The sequence below is a fragment of the Haemaphysalis longicornis genome, unplaced genomic scaffold (genome assembly GCF_048455015.1).
Source record: "Haemaphysalis longicornis isolate Haplotype H1 unplaced genomic scaffold, Haemaphysalis longicornis Haplotype H1 scaffold_5, whole genome shotgun sequence".
In the NCBI taxonomy this organism is placed as follows: domain Eukaryota; kingdom Metazoa; phylum Arthropoda; class Arachnida; order Ixodida; family Ixodidae; genus Haemaphysalis; species Haemaphysalis longicornis.
The window spans coordinates 76,100,726-76,115,611 of record NW_027526385.1 but is presented as its reverse complement, the minus strand read 5'-3'; the positions used below and the strand labels follow the sequence as shown (position 1 = coordinate 76,115,611).

Below are 14,886 nucleotides of genomic sequence, written 5' to 3'. Positions count from 1 at the left end.
CCGACAGCATCTCTGCGAGCTACGCGCAAGCAGGCAGTGTTTCCCGGTCCCCCACCTCGCCCTCTCCCGTGAAGCCGCATCTATGGTCCGGAAAGCACAGACCTCATCTCTTATCACTCCATCCCGTATCCACTACATGCATGGCATCCTCTCGCGTCCCACTTGCTCTACACACAACTGCCCTTTTTGCCCATCAGTATGACATCTTTACTGGGAGTGCCATCCGCCAGACCTACCACCACACCTGCGTTCCCGCATCGCTTCCTGGGAGGACTGGTTGAACCCGGGTCCTGGCGTAGATGTCAAATCGACGCAAGAACTTCTGGCGGCCCACTGCCTTCGTGTTAGTGCGGACCTCTGGGAGTTCTACGGACCAGCCGTCTCCTAATGAAGAGACTGTGGCACGACGGCCCGGACTAGGGCTGTTTAAAAAATAAAGTTCTCTCTCTCTCTCTCTCTCTCTCTCTCTCTCTCTCTCTCTCTCTCTCTCTCTCTCTCTCTCTCTCTCTCTCTCTCTCTTTCTGCGGCACGCGGGGTCAGTGGCGCACAAGCCGCGCCATGTCCGTGGCGCTTCGGCCATGTCCGTGGCCGTTTCCAGTGTTGACAAACGAAGAAATTAGCAGCTAAACTTTTCAGTGAATACCATCTATGCACTCACAAAGTACATACAGAAGCACACATTCACGAGAACATTACTAGAGCATGCATTCATGAGAAGCATAAAGAAACATGCCGGAGCATTACAGGGGAATTCGGAGCCCATATATTTGCCAAGGTCGCAAGAATCTGTGTGGGACATATTTTGGGATGAACGCGTAGCTTGCGCCTTGGGCGGCACGGCGGCGTGGCACGGCAAGTGCTGGACGCTGTTTGCAGATGCGGGCGCCAGCACCTCTTGTGACGCGTTACGACTTGTGAATCTCAAGGAGACGGAAGGGTGTGAATACGGGCTCGTTTCTTAATTAATTCCTGCTCTGTTTACGCAATTAAGCTCCCATTCGAGAGCAGCAGCCTTTGTCAATAGCTGTGCCCCTACTTCCATCTTTCTTTTTTTTTTCTGTTTATAAAACAAAGCGGTTTGGGTTAATCGGCCGAGACTATTGAAAGAGAGTTGAAATGAATCGGGAGACAAATGAAATTTGTGCTATAAGGGGCGCGAAATTCAAACTTGAAACATCGTGGGATGCGAGAAGGAAATTCTAGCTCGCGAAATGTGGCACTAAGCTCAGAACGAACCATATACGCAAATGAATTACTGGATGCGGGCGATAAAATTCAAACTCGCAACTTGGATATCCCTTGGGAGTGGAAGTTTTGGCGATCGGGTGATCAGTCAGCGTAACCATTGGATCACCGATGCCAACTGAAGACAAACACAGCCATATATTACCGACAACAACTAGCTGAAACCCACACTACACCGATCCCACTAATCAGTGAGGCAGCCGGTAAAGACAACGCGGCTCATTAAAGTGTTCGTTGCACTAACTAGCAAAGTTGTCGCTACATTCAGCGCGGAAACACAAGCAAGTGGCACAGGTAATCAGTTAATACTTGTTGTAAGCAGCCGGGCATTGAAAGCCCAAGGATGGTTCTCACTATTTCGGTCCCAATTACCGAGTCACGCAGGGAGTGGTGCCACTAAGCGGGGTTTGGGGTACCGGTGGAAATGTCCACAGCTGAAAGGCATTTATATCCTCCACCGCCACGCTTTTAGCCAGTCCGGCGAAACACTTTTGAGTTTCGATACGTTTACAATTTAAGTCTCGCTCTTAGCATCGATAAAAGGTAAGCGTGGCAGGGGGCGGCAGGTGGTTAGATGTGCAGATGAGATCAAGAAGTTTGCAGGGATAACTTGGTCGCAGTTAGCACAGGACCGGCATTTTTAAAGATCTATGGGAAAGGCCTTGGACCTGCAGTGGGCGTAGATAGGCTGATGATGATTAGCATCGATATAGCCTCTGTTAGCTATTAAGTATTGCCTAGCATACGTTAGCCATGACTCCTATCCTCACCCCATCCACTGAATCATGTTTAACTGCGTGTGCATATCTTAGAGCACTAGTTAATGCATAAATGGAGCACATTTCTGAACATTTTACTAGTCACAGCTCCAGCTTGTTTTGTATGGAGTGTCTGGGTAAGTAACCTTTTTGTGGTTGCGGAGGAAGGACCCCGTGATACGCGTACGTGATGGCGCAAGCATATATTTTCCTACTGGGTCTAACCATATATAGCTTACGATAGGTGCCTGGGAGAGTAATGCGTGGGATGCGAAGTCATACCTGTTTGCACGATCCTAACGAGCACCTTTTCTCGCAAAATTTAGCCTTAAAATTTGCGTGCACGTTACAATCGGGCTCAAAGCCGAAATCGGCTTTCAATGGTCCCCGCTTTAGTTTTAAGGCCAGCACGAGTTGGATAAGGAAGAATATGAAGCGCAATGAATTTTTGCTGTCACAGTTGCGTGCGTCAAATAAAAAGTCTTCTGCCAGGTTTTACATCTGCGTTTCACCTTTTTTTCTACCAGGTTTTACATTTTTTTACATCTGCGTTTAAAGATAGCCGGAAAATTATGTTTTGCAATTTTCGCAAGTAAACTTACCTGCGCGTTACAATCTGAGGCGCGTTATAATCATCTAAACACGGTACATTTGCCCAATCAAGTGCAGATACCATGAGTGGTAGATTCATCCGGTAAAACGAGTGTGTATCTGACGAGTACGAGCTAACCTCACGAGCAACAGCTTACATCAAGCGCCCTTGGAGCGTAAGCGTCAGCTCACCTAGAGGCGTCGACCGGAACTAGGCCACCGAACTAGGTCGTCTCCTTCCGACACCGTTTTAATGCAGAAACATTAAATAGGCCGTTGAGCGAAGGAGCCGGCGTCTGTAGCAGCGAAATGGCTCCTGAACCCACGTGACTGCGAAGTGTTCCGTAGCGCATGATTCGCATTAACAAAACACAAAGGAGCACGCACTGCTAGGCAACGCCTGCGCATGCGCACTGGCTGTGACGCGTTCCAAGCACGTGCTTGGAATTAATAAAACACAAAGTAGCGCGCGCATGCTAGGTAACGCATGGGGCGCAGCAGAACGGTAACGCATTGCTGCGGAGTCTGAAGCACCTGTATATTTTTTGCGCAGGTGCGGTGCGTGCTTTTCATTTATCCATGTAAAAACCTCCATTCCAACCCGCAATTTTAACTGAATGAACAGTGCGACCCACCGCTATTTTAAATATCTATCGCCTCAAATGTATCAAAGGTTTGTTTGGAGCCCAGTGTATGAGGCATACAACTAGAGCCAGTAGTTGAGTAAGCAGTTTTGCTATATACATCATGCCCCTGTGAGCATAAATCGGCTTTAGAGAAGTGATGTCACGGTGAGGATTGATTGATTGATTGACTGATTGATTGATTGATTGATTGGCTGATTGATTGATTGATTGATTGATTGATTGATTGATTGATTGATTGATTGATTGATTGATTGATTGATTGATTGATTGATTGATTGTGGGGTTTAACGCGCCGACGCTACACAGGCGGTGAGGCGCGCCGTAGTGGAGGGCTCCGGATTAATTTTGACCACCTGACCCGCCGTGGTGGCTCAGTGGCTAAGGCGTTGCGCTGCTGAGCACGAGGTCGCGAGTTCGATTCCTGCCACGGCGGCCGCTTTTCTGATGGAGGCGAAAAGCAAAAACGCCCGTGTGTACGAGATTTCGGCGCACGATAAAGATCCCCAGGTGGTCAAAATTAATCCGGAGCCCTCCACTACGGCGCGCCTCATCGCCTGCGTTGCGTCGGCGCGTTAAACCCCACAATCAATCAATCAAATTTTGACCACCTAGGGATCTTTAACGTGCGCCAAAATCTCGAACACACGGGCGTTTTTGCTCGTCGCCTCCATCAGAAAAGCGGCCGCCGAGGCCGGGAATCAAACCCGCGACCTCGTACTCAGCAGATGAGGAGGATGATGACAATGATGATGATCCTGCTGCTGATGATGATGACAATTATACTTTTATTTTAAACAGCAATGTGCTGGTGTTTGGGGCACCCGCCCGGTGAGACGGTCCTCATCCAGGACTTCTTGGAGTCTTCCAATCCTCCTCACCCTCTCCACCACCTTATACAAGTCAGAGAAGTCAGGCCTGGTCAGCACAGTAGCTCCACCCACTGATAAAAGAAATTATTTGGGCTTGGCACGATTTCCGGCGTGTGGGGGCACTCCCAAACGATATGGACAGGGTGCCGATTTGCAGGTAGTATTTGTACTTTGCAGTGTATTGTGTCGGGTGTAACACAATGGCAAGGGGTATGCTGTTGTGAGGATGGGTTGATTTGAATTCTTCGTAGCATGGTGGCGCCTTCTTTCGCTAGGCGCTTGTGGGGGCTGGGTATTTACAACGAAAACAGAAACAGCGCTCAAGACGGGACACAAAAAAGGAGGCTACACCGACATAGCGCTGTTTAGGTAATATTAGTGTCACTAGATAATGTGTAGAGTAGCGCCACTGAGGTATGCAAGTCAGCAACGGCGGCGAGTGTTGCGAGATTGCCGCTTCTACAGCCTCGCCGCTAACTTCTACGGGGTCGTTTGGTAACAACACTGCCGAAGATGCAGCAAAACGGTATCTTCGGGTCACACACTTTTGCTGCTGAAATTCTGCTATCGGCGTTACCTTTGATTCGCATTCGGAACTACGTCAGCCGCGCGCAGCCGCACAGCAGGGAGGAGAACAAGCTAAATCTACCACAGTTTGCCGACTGAAAACGCACAAGCAACAAAATGGCGTCGCCCATGAACCATCGCAGTGTAAACACGTGTCACGTGATGCCGACTTACTAATGATCATGGCGGTGGCACGGAACAAAAGGAGAAAAGGGTGCCGATACTCTGTACCACTACTAGGTAATATGAGCCAACAATCCCGGATACTTCCATTGCTTCAGTTAGTTACAACGAGCCTGTCCGCAGTGTGACATATTTCTGCGTAAGTGTCACGAAAAACCAAGACGCGCTTCACATATAAAGACAATCGCTTTCTGAACCATCGGCATGCCGTTCAACCAGCCCCATAGCCCGCAATGCCGAAGCAAAGAAGTCGAACTCTGTTTAGCAACACGTTCGCCGACATGCCGCAAACAAGGTGGTTTGCTTCACACATTGTTGTGCGCAACCAGTGCAGCCGAGGTCGTTCACGCGTGACAAGCCCGCCTCCGCCAGCATTGCGAAGTACGCAGGCACTCACGCTTTCAGCGCTTGGCGCTCTTCCAGCGTCCCATCTGCGTCGCGCACGTGCCACCAACTCGACGCTACTCAACCAAGGCGCCGCGCTGGAGAAGGCCCACCTGAGTGCTGGCCCACTTTCAACAATGCCTCCGAGAACGGAAGCACGGAGGCGCGCTGAGCAATAATCGGGGGACCTTGTTACCGCGTGGCCTTTCTGTGCGGCCCATGTAGGTGGAAAAACAAAGTAACCGGACAACAACTACACCGACGTCGGTTTTTAAATGCAGAGCATTTCTTTAACTCACGATGTCACCCGGCGTTGGCGTGCCTCGGCGTCCGCAACAGCCGTTCGAGGTGCGCCCTCTCCCCCACACCTCCTCTCCAACAGCCATTCCAGGTGCGCCCTCTCCCCCACTCCTCCTCTCCCGCATCACGCTACCCTCCTCGCTCTAAACAACAGGTCCGCACCCCTCCCCCTACACTATATAAAAAAATAATACTTACCGGCGCCTGGTTTCGATCCCACGACCCTGCGGGAGGAACGCAAGGTACTTGGTGCTCTACCCACTGCGCCACAAAGCCGACACAGAATGGAAGGCTACGAACGCGCCTTATCTCCTTGACTCATTCAAACTACGTCAAGAAGCTGCTGACACAACGCATTCACTACCTGTGGGCGGAACGCGAGGTACATGGTGCTCTTCCCACTGCGCCACAAAACCGACACAGAATGAAAGGCTACGAACGCGCCTTATATCCTTGACTCATTCAAACTACGTCAAGAAGCTGCTGATACAACGCATTCACTACCACCAACTCCCCAAACACTAAACGTTAACGCAATACACACACCCCCTATGTGATGCATTTACTCGAGTCCCCCTCGCGGGGAGATGGGCCCTTTTCGGAGAATGGGGTACCAAGGCTTTCACCTTAAAGGGGCCATGAAGACAAAATGCCGGTTTGGTTCATTAGAAAAAAAATGCCCGCCAATTTACCCTGTGAAGGTGGTATGAAAGCGAAGCTGTAAACGACACCCACGACGATTATCCTTGCGATGTCACGTACATTCACACACGTGTCTCTCCAAAGAACGAAACCAGATACAAGTGAAATGCACTTAACCGCACCATTTATTACTGCAAAGATATACTTCTTGCTAAAATTAAATCAATGCATGATTCATGAACGGTGCTTGGTTGAGTTGTATTAGTGGATCACATGAGTGGATGCTCTTCTTTTTATAAAATTAAAGGAAGCTCAAACCCGGTGTTAGACGATCTCACTTCTCCGTTTCTGCTGCCGCCGACGGAGATGACGAGATCGGTGACAGAGACGGAGGATAAGTGAATGCCATCCGTTGTTGTTACCTTCCTTTAATTTTTATAACTCCTAGCGTATGCGCGAGGCGCACACACGGCCTATGCACGTGCCGTGCGCGGAGCGCACAGCGGCGCGAGAGGTGACGTGACGCTATCACGTGGCATTCAGCGAGAACGCAGGGGGTAAACCCGCTGATGTGCTCAGTTAGTGGGACGTCTGTCTTCCCCGCCTCCGGGTGGGCTTGCAACTGAATCCGTAAGACAACGAACTCACCTTCCCTTGCTCTATTTGTCCCAAGTTCGACTCCCGGAGGTGCCAGTAACTTCTTTTTTTGTTCGCGGGAGTTTTCTGTTGACAGCAACGGTTGCGACAGAACCCTTGGGGGGTGGAAGTAAAAAGCTTCGCTTTAAAACTGCTTTGTCCCGATAACAATTATACCAATTTTATCGCAAGCTTCGAACAAATAGATTAAAGAACACTGTGAAGCACTGGCGACTCCTTAGCCACTTTCCGGTAATTTTATATGACGTCACAGAATCTTGCTCGTGCGATTGGCGGCCACCGAACTTACCCATGGCTAAGACACGCGAATAGACGATTGTCGTGAAACGTCTAATTCCGTTTGATTGCGTCACTGGAATGCTAACGTCAAGTTAGTACGCTGACAACCATGTTTTTACTGCTGGCTCAATGACCTCATTCCTGACGTCACTGTAGCGCGAAATATGAACGTTTTTCACTACTTCCGCTTTTTCGTCTTTTGTGGCTAAAATGGAGCTGAGTGAGGTACTGAAGCCTCGTTCTTTCAAATTAAACAATGTTGTATATTGTCTTCATGGGCCTTTCAAAATAAAGGCTGGGATTGGAGGTTTCGATGGAAGGCCAAAGGAAATTATGCTTCTATTGGAGCAAGGCGTGCTACTTGAAGTGCTCGAAAACTGCGTTGCTGAGCACGAGTTCGCGGGTTCGATTCCCGGCCGCGGCGGCCGCTTTTCTGATGGAGGCGAAAAGCAAAAACGCCCGTGTGTACGAGATTTCGGCGCACGTTAAAGATCCCCAGGTGGTCAAAATTAATCCGGAGCCCTCCACTACGGCGCGCCTCATCGCCTGCGTTGCGTCGGCGCGTTAAACCCCACAATCAATCAATCAAAACTGCGTTGCCTGTCTTCAAAACGCAATTTCACGTCATGGTGCACCATTGGATGGTCCGTAATTGCCGTACGTGCCTATAGATCGCACAAAGTGGGAACATGTTAGGGGCATGTCTAAGGATGGTTGCAATCTGGGCTAGTTGGAAAGACATTCTTGGATAAAACCAGCGCGAACTCAGACGAAGACGAAGGAAGTGTACCAGCGGCTGTCCTTGTGGTACACTTCCTTCGTCTTCGTCTGAGTTCGCGCTGGTTTTATCCAAGCATGTCTAAGAGGCGAAGTCCCTTAGGGGCTGGGGCTTTTGGCGTCTCCTGTCGTCGTCCTCGTCGTAATCGTCGTTTCATGTAGTCAAGGTATACTCAAACACCGGGAAACTCGTTAACGCCTCGCGCTAGAACGTAACGCGTACGAAAAGAAAAACACCGGGACACTCGTTTACGCCACGCGCTAGAGAGCTTCGTGTGTCAAAGACACGAGACTTTTACAGCAACGCTGTATACCTCTACCCCCCAACGCTTTCATCTCCGTTGGCAAAAACGCCAGGGGGCCAAGAATACACTTATACACTGCATGCTTTGCGCCGCCTCAGGTTTCACGTTAAAAAAGATGCTTATCTGTTTTTGTTCTACCGGTATCAGCGCGCCGCGGTAGCGTAGTGTTAGAGCACCCAGGGGTATTCTGAACAAAAGTCGGGACGAAAAGTTCTAATGCGTAGCATTCTTTCTTGTTCAACATTTCCGATTATTCTTGCGCGAAAGTGGGACAATACACTCCGCCTGTGACAAATTAGCTTTGCTCACGTACGTCTTCTGCTCACGCCGACGCATATACACACAAGTGTGTGCATGCGCGCGTGCATGTGTGAGTACGAGTGCGTTTCAGTGCCCACCACCTCCGTTCTAACGTATTGTATGTCCGTATTCTTTGTTGTAGTCCGTTACTGCGCGCTGTTTCTTGGAGATGATAATCATTACTGCGCTACCCCAGCGCGAAATTATTGGCTTGTCTGTCTGCCTATCTGTCCGTGTGTCACTCCATTCAACCACCCCGCCAGAAACGTTTCCAAAGAACGCTTGAAAAGGAAGTTTATGTAGGCAAAATTGTTCCAAACACCTAAAACACCGCCATGGTTCACATGCGTCCACATTATTCAACGCACAGGAAAAAACCCGTCTTATTCGAGGCAAAATGTATATACATAGCCTGGAGTTCTTTTAATTTGTAGTGCTCGTTATTTGGTCTTTACGATAAAATTAATGAAGAAAAAAAGGCGTTAATACGGTGTCAAAGAGAGAGGCGCCATGAAAGCAAACACTAAACGAAAACATGTCGTCAGAGCTGCTCTAGGCACAACATAAACAAAAGGTCCCAAAAGATGGACCCGCAAGCAGTGCGGGCGCGGGAAAATTGAATCGAGCAAACCTTCATGTATTCATCATAGGAGGAGTGGGAGGGGATGGCGAAAGTGGGAGGGGTAGGAGGCGGATAGAGGAGAAGGTGTTCCGTGGCAGGGGCGGCCGGAACAGCATAGCGGGTAGCGTACGCTACGCTAGCGGTGGCGAATGGCGGGACCCGTCTGCGCATGGGCGCATTCGTTTTAAAGACGGGAGGCCCCCCGCGCCGCGCCCTCACGCGCATGCGCACTCGGGTCCCGATACCCGCCACCGCTAGCGTAGCGTACGCTACCCGCTATGGTAAAACTCTGGACTGTCGTTTTTCAATGTCCTTTGCTGTGAAGCAATCAGATACGCGGCCAATTTTAAATATAATGTCCACGGTAGTCTTTTTTTTTAAGTTAATAGTCTTTATTCGGGTGCTTAAATTTGAAAATGTCGGTCTGTATATCTGTCTGTTCTTCCGTTCAGCCACTCGACCGAAAGATCTAAAAATTCCGAAATGAGAAGTTCATATAAGCAAAACATTCCTAAGCGACTAAATCTGGCACAATATTTCATACTTGTCAGCATTGCTGAGCAAAAAGGAAACGTTAGGCATATTCGAGGCAGAACATCAATAAGTAAGTGGTACTATAGCAGGGTTCAATAAATTGAAAACAGATGTGTGCTTGATTTTTGCGATAGAAAAAAAACAATACGCGTTGAAAACAATGTTTAAAAAAAATTACAAAAGTGCCGGTGCCCGAGCCTAGACCTTGTGGCGGTGTTCCAAGTTCCATGGCGCGCGAACAGCGGAACGCGGAAAAATTAAATTGACTTAAACACACCTCCACCGTGTTTATCATGGGAGAAGCGAGACGGGAGGCGGAAGAGCGTAATATTGTGGCGGAGGAGAGAAGAGAAGCATTTACTTGGGAGAGGCGTCAGAAGACTGCCGTTTTACGAGGACATTTGCAGCGAAGTGAGAAGGTAAACGCGGCCATTTTTTAAAGATGTATTACCCCCCCCCCCTCAAAACCCTTCTCTCGGGCTTCCAAGTTAGCCCCTGTATGCTGGGGATAAAATTTTAAACGGAGTCTGCAACACTTTTTTAATACGAAAGTGTTTTATTCCCGGACACACGAAGGTTTCACTGACGTCATATCTGTCACGGAAGTGTACTGACGTACGTCAGTAGAACGAAGCAAGCGGCCTGTAAAGGGAGCACCACTGCACACAAGGTCTTCTTGCGGAGAAGCAACCTTTAGTACTAAAGAGTACGTTATACCAGAGTCCTTCAATGCTTTTGAGGACTCTGGTTATACGTAGGGTTGTTCGTTTTCGGGTTTTATATTTTGACACGCAACTGTTTTATGCCGGTATACCCAAGATATCACTGACGTCATATCCGTCACGGAAATGACACTAGTACACCTTTGCCGAAGCGACCCGCCAGCAGGACGTCGCTCGCCAAGCACACCCCCAAGACATTCGCCAACCCTCAAATCATGCTCAGCTGCAGATTTCACTGCACATTTAACTTTCGTGTTTTACTGATTCCTATGACCAGAGGAATAAACAACAGTTTTTTATCGTTTTTCGAAATCCTAAATGCTTGCACAATGTAGTCAACCAAAAAGTCCAGTACTTAGATAAGGGTGTCGCAAGTACCTCAGCCAAAAAGTGCTGTTCTATGCCCATCAGATAACTTAGAAACTTGATCAAAATATTTTTCTCTCTTTCCCGGTCTTGACGCTCTTCGACCACTGGAATGACGTCATTACAGCGGTGTAGCGACTATTGGCCATCTTTCCTTCAATTACAGCAATGAACGCATTCGATAGCCACTTTAAAAATAAAGCCACAAAAGCAAAACAGGAACGGAAGGCGTATCTGCTGCTGCGACGAACAAATCACGCAGTGCCGCGGCCGTCGTAGCTGGAACCACGAATGTGGTCCTGAAATGAGAGCACCACTCCACGACTTTTTATTTTTTTATTTTTTGCTAATAAAGACGTTTATTCTGTCGCGCTCTCTGCGCTGGCAATAACTAAAGCTTTCGCAGTGCTTCCAGACGTGAAGTCATGAGTGAGAGCGTTTACTGAAAGTGTTGCAGAGTCCCTTAAAGACCCTGCACGCAACCGAACATCGAGGCATCGCCGCTGAGTGCGAATAAGGTCAATGTCAAAGAGCACGGGCTTCTCAAGAAAAAGCGCCGGGTCCACTGGGAGTTCTTTAGGAATGCCGACACTGGTGATCTTTCCGAAGGCGTCGACGGGTGCTCGAGGCGGCGGCTTTGGCGTCACGCTGGAGAGCCTCCAAGGGCTAGACGTGCTCGCGAGGCATGAGTGATGGCCACTCGGGTCTGACACCGCGCGCTCCACTTGTGAGGGACTTCTTGACGGCTGCCCCGCCCACAACGACTCCTCTTAAAAGCGGCTGTAGCCTCGTCCCTATAGGACCTTGAGAGAGCAACGTGGTGTGGTCCCGAGCGTTGCGTCGTGGTTGCGTGAGCGGATTGAGCCGCAGCTGAAATCCCTAAAAATCTGTCTTCCTGTACGGGCAAATTTTAACACAGAAGTGTTTTATTCCGGGGTACACTGTCCTCACTGACGTCATATCCGTCACGGAAGTGACATCACCAGAAAAAGTTCAATTGGGGCGGCGGCGGCAGGATTCGAGGCCACGATTAGTCTTGCAGCAACGGGAGGTGTGAACCGCTCTGCCAACTGTGCCATGAATTCATGCCTGGATAGCTGTACGAACGCGCCTTATGTCCTTCTCTCTAACTTCTCCATTCAGATGGTGCTGCCGTCTATGAGAGGTGAAGCGAAGTAGTGCGTCATGACGCTAATGGGCGCCGATAGTTGGCGCCTCGATAGGGCAGCGTATAGCAGCGGAAGCTGCTGTTTTTATTAGTCCACCGCCTATGAGGAACGCCGCTCACATGTGGAACGCTGCCTCCGCGTTGCACAAGCTGAGCTCGTCGCAACGCAAGCGTCTGGCGTACACGCCACGGATCAGGACCAATGTGGTCGCACCTTTGGCGAAGCCACCCTCCATCAGGACGTCGCTCGCCAAGCACACCCACAGTACTGCTGCCGACCCGCAAATCCTGCTCCTTTCGCTGCAGTGGACCGTGACGTCACCGAACGATTCGCTGACAACACGTTGGCTTCGTTCGCACGGTTTGCGAGCGCCTGGGGTTTCAATCGGATTTACGCTATGCTCCGGTACGTGTAATCCAGTGTCTAATGTTGATGCGCCTAACGGTGCAATACCGACGAAATATAAATAGCGATGTGCAAGTTCATGTCGATGCACAATAAACATTCAAATGCTCCTGTGAAGGCACATTTCAATATTGTGTTTTACCGATTCCTATAAAAGAAGGATAAACCACATTATTTTCCTAACGACGCCGTGCCGTGGCGCCTGTGGAAACAAACGAAAAACGGCACGTCAGCAGAACGTAGCGCCCTCTCGCTGCACTCATTATGCGTTTGCCAATGAGACGTTTTTAGGAACTAAATTGCTCTTTTAAGAACGTTTTCTTACACAAATATGTAAATATTTTCATTTTTCTTGCCTGTGTAAGTTAAAATCCTGGGGATCGTTACGAGTTTCTGTTCCCGTTGGTTGCAGGTACAGTCTGTCGTTGATACGTGGAGCGCATTCGGAAGGCGCTCACGGGTACAGTCGAACGCATGAACACTTGAAAAAAAAAAAAAACGATCGGAGTCGATCAGCCACTAGTTTATTCAATATGAATAAATGTTTCGTCGCCAGTATTAAACACGATTCCCTCGCAAATAATGAACAACCAGCGTCGTTATTTCTACATCTCTTCCCCCACACAGTCCAAGTGCTCCTCACGGGCGATTTCAAGCATACAATTCCTCGAGTCATTCTCCAAACAGTGCTCCGCATTTGAATAAAATCATCGAGAAGTGGATTCTGCGAGTAACTTTTGCAAGCTCTCCGTCAATACGCAGCCTTGAAAATTGGGGAATCTAAACCTGCGTTGTTGCAAAGCGACGTTGTTTACTGAAACTTACGCATCGCATCCGTCATTAGCGAACAGCCAATCTGGTAGAATTAAGCTTCCCCGACCGGTGCCTAATGAGCAAGCAAACTTCGGGGGGAAAGGGAAGGGGGACGTTTAGATCAGGGGCACAAACACGATCGCGCGAGCACGAGCTGCCTTTTCAGCTCGAAAGGAAGATGTAACGCGCTCCGACATCATTTCCAAAAACGGTGTAGCGTCAACACAGAGCACAATCCGGAACGAAGATCGCCAACTGCGGGACGAGCTAAAACCGTGAGCCCGGCCTACCTCGCCCTACCGCTTTACTTTTGAAGATGACAGTCTTTCTTTGCCTACTTAAACGCGAAAATTTCGGCGTATCCGTCTGTCCGTCTCTCGGTTCAACCTTCCTGCTAAAGTTAAAATAGTTTGTCAAAAATCCCGGGCCCACTCCACTAACGTGAAACCTGGGGACGGGCGAAGCATGCAGTGTATAAGTGCCTTGGCACCTTGGCGTTTTCGCCAACGGAGATGAAACCGTGGGGGGTACAGGTACACAGCTTGGCCGTAAAAGTCTCCTGTCTTTGAAGCGCGAAGCTCTCCAGCGCGAGGCGTAAACGAGTGTCCCGGTGTTTTTTTAGTACGCGTTACGTTCTAGCGCGATGCGTAAACGAGTTTGCCGGTGTTTTAGTGCCGTGACCACATGAGACGACGCTTACGACGATGACATGAGACGCCGACAGCCCCAGCCCCTAAGGGGCTTCACCCTTAAAAGAAGCATATATAGGTAGTACCGTCCCAAACTACTGAAGCCGCTGGCGTAAGTCATTTCAGGTCGCCATTACTCAGTGCAAACAAACCTCAGGCACAGTTGAAGAAAGGTGTAAGTACATAACCGGCAGTATTGCGTTGTTTTAAGAATACACGTTGGTTTGTTTTTACGATAGCAAGTACGAAAAAAAACGCGTTAAAAATAGCAGAGAAAGGCTCGAGGTCGCAAAAAAAGCAAGCGTATAAGAATAGAGCTCCCGTTCGCTCTGCTCCAGTCAGAATAAGAAACAAAAAGTCAACAAAACGATGCGTGATGTCCCGACAGATGGCGCGAGTAATGCAAAGCGGGAAAATTGAATTGTGCACATTGAACAAACCTCTATTCAATTAACCCAAAGAGAGAAGAAAGAAGGGGGAATGGAAGAGCATAAGCAGTGGGAGCGGAGAAGGAGTTACATGGAAGGGTCGGCGGCAAACGACTATTGTCTTTCGACGATATTTGCAGTGAAGCCTGCAAATACGCGGGCCATTTTTTAGCAAAGTTTATACGGCTAGTGTTCCGTGTATTTTTTGGACAAAAAATTCCTCGGGGAGACGTAAGGCCCCATCCGAATCTCTAAAAAGGCCTAATATGTGGGAAAGCAACACGTCCTGTACACGAACGCCGCAAAATATGAAGGGAGAGCTGCAGACGTAGCAGTAGCGGTCAGGGAAGGTGGTTTTCCGGTGGTGTGCTGTACGTTCAGTGGCGTCACGGCATGCAAAGATAAGGCCGTGGCCCTTGCGACCAGCCAGCAGGGGGTCAAGGTGGTTATCAGTCACTCTAAAAATGCGGTTATAAATTACGATTCGGCAAGGGTGACCAGAGCTGCTGTCCAAATACTGAATGGGGCAAGTGTACCCAAAGAGCAGGTTCCGATTGATTGATTGATTGATTGATTGATTGATTGATTGATTGATTGATTGATTGATTGATTGATTGATTGATTGATTGATTGA

The 14,886-nt window shown here is 49.1% G+C and overlaps 1 protein-coding gene across 3 annotated transcripts in view; it reads right to left on the bottom strand.

The window, feature by feature from the left end:
* Positions 1–14,886, bottom strand: part of LOC144138443 (voltage-dependent calcium channel gamma-8 subunit) — a 54,176-nt gene that overhangs the window by 14,539 nt on the left and 24,751 nt on the right. The gene's annotated exons all lie outside the window — the stretch shown is intronic.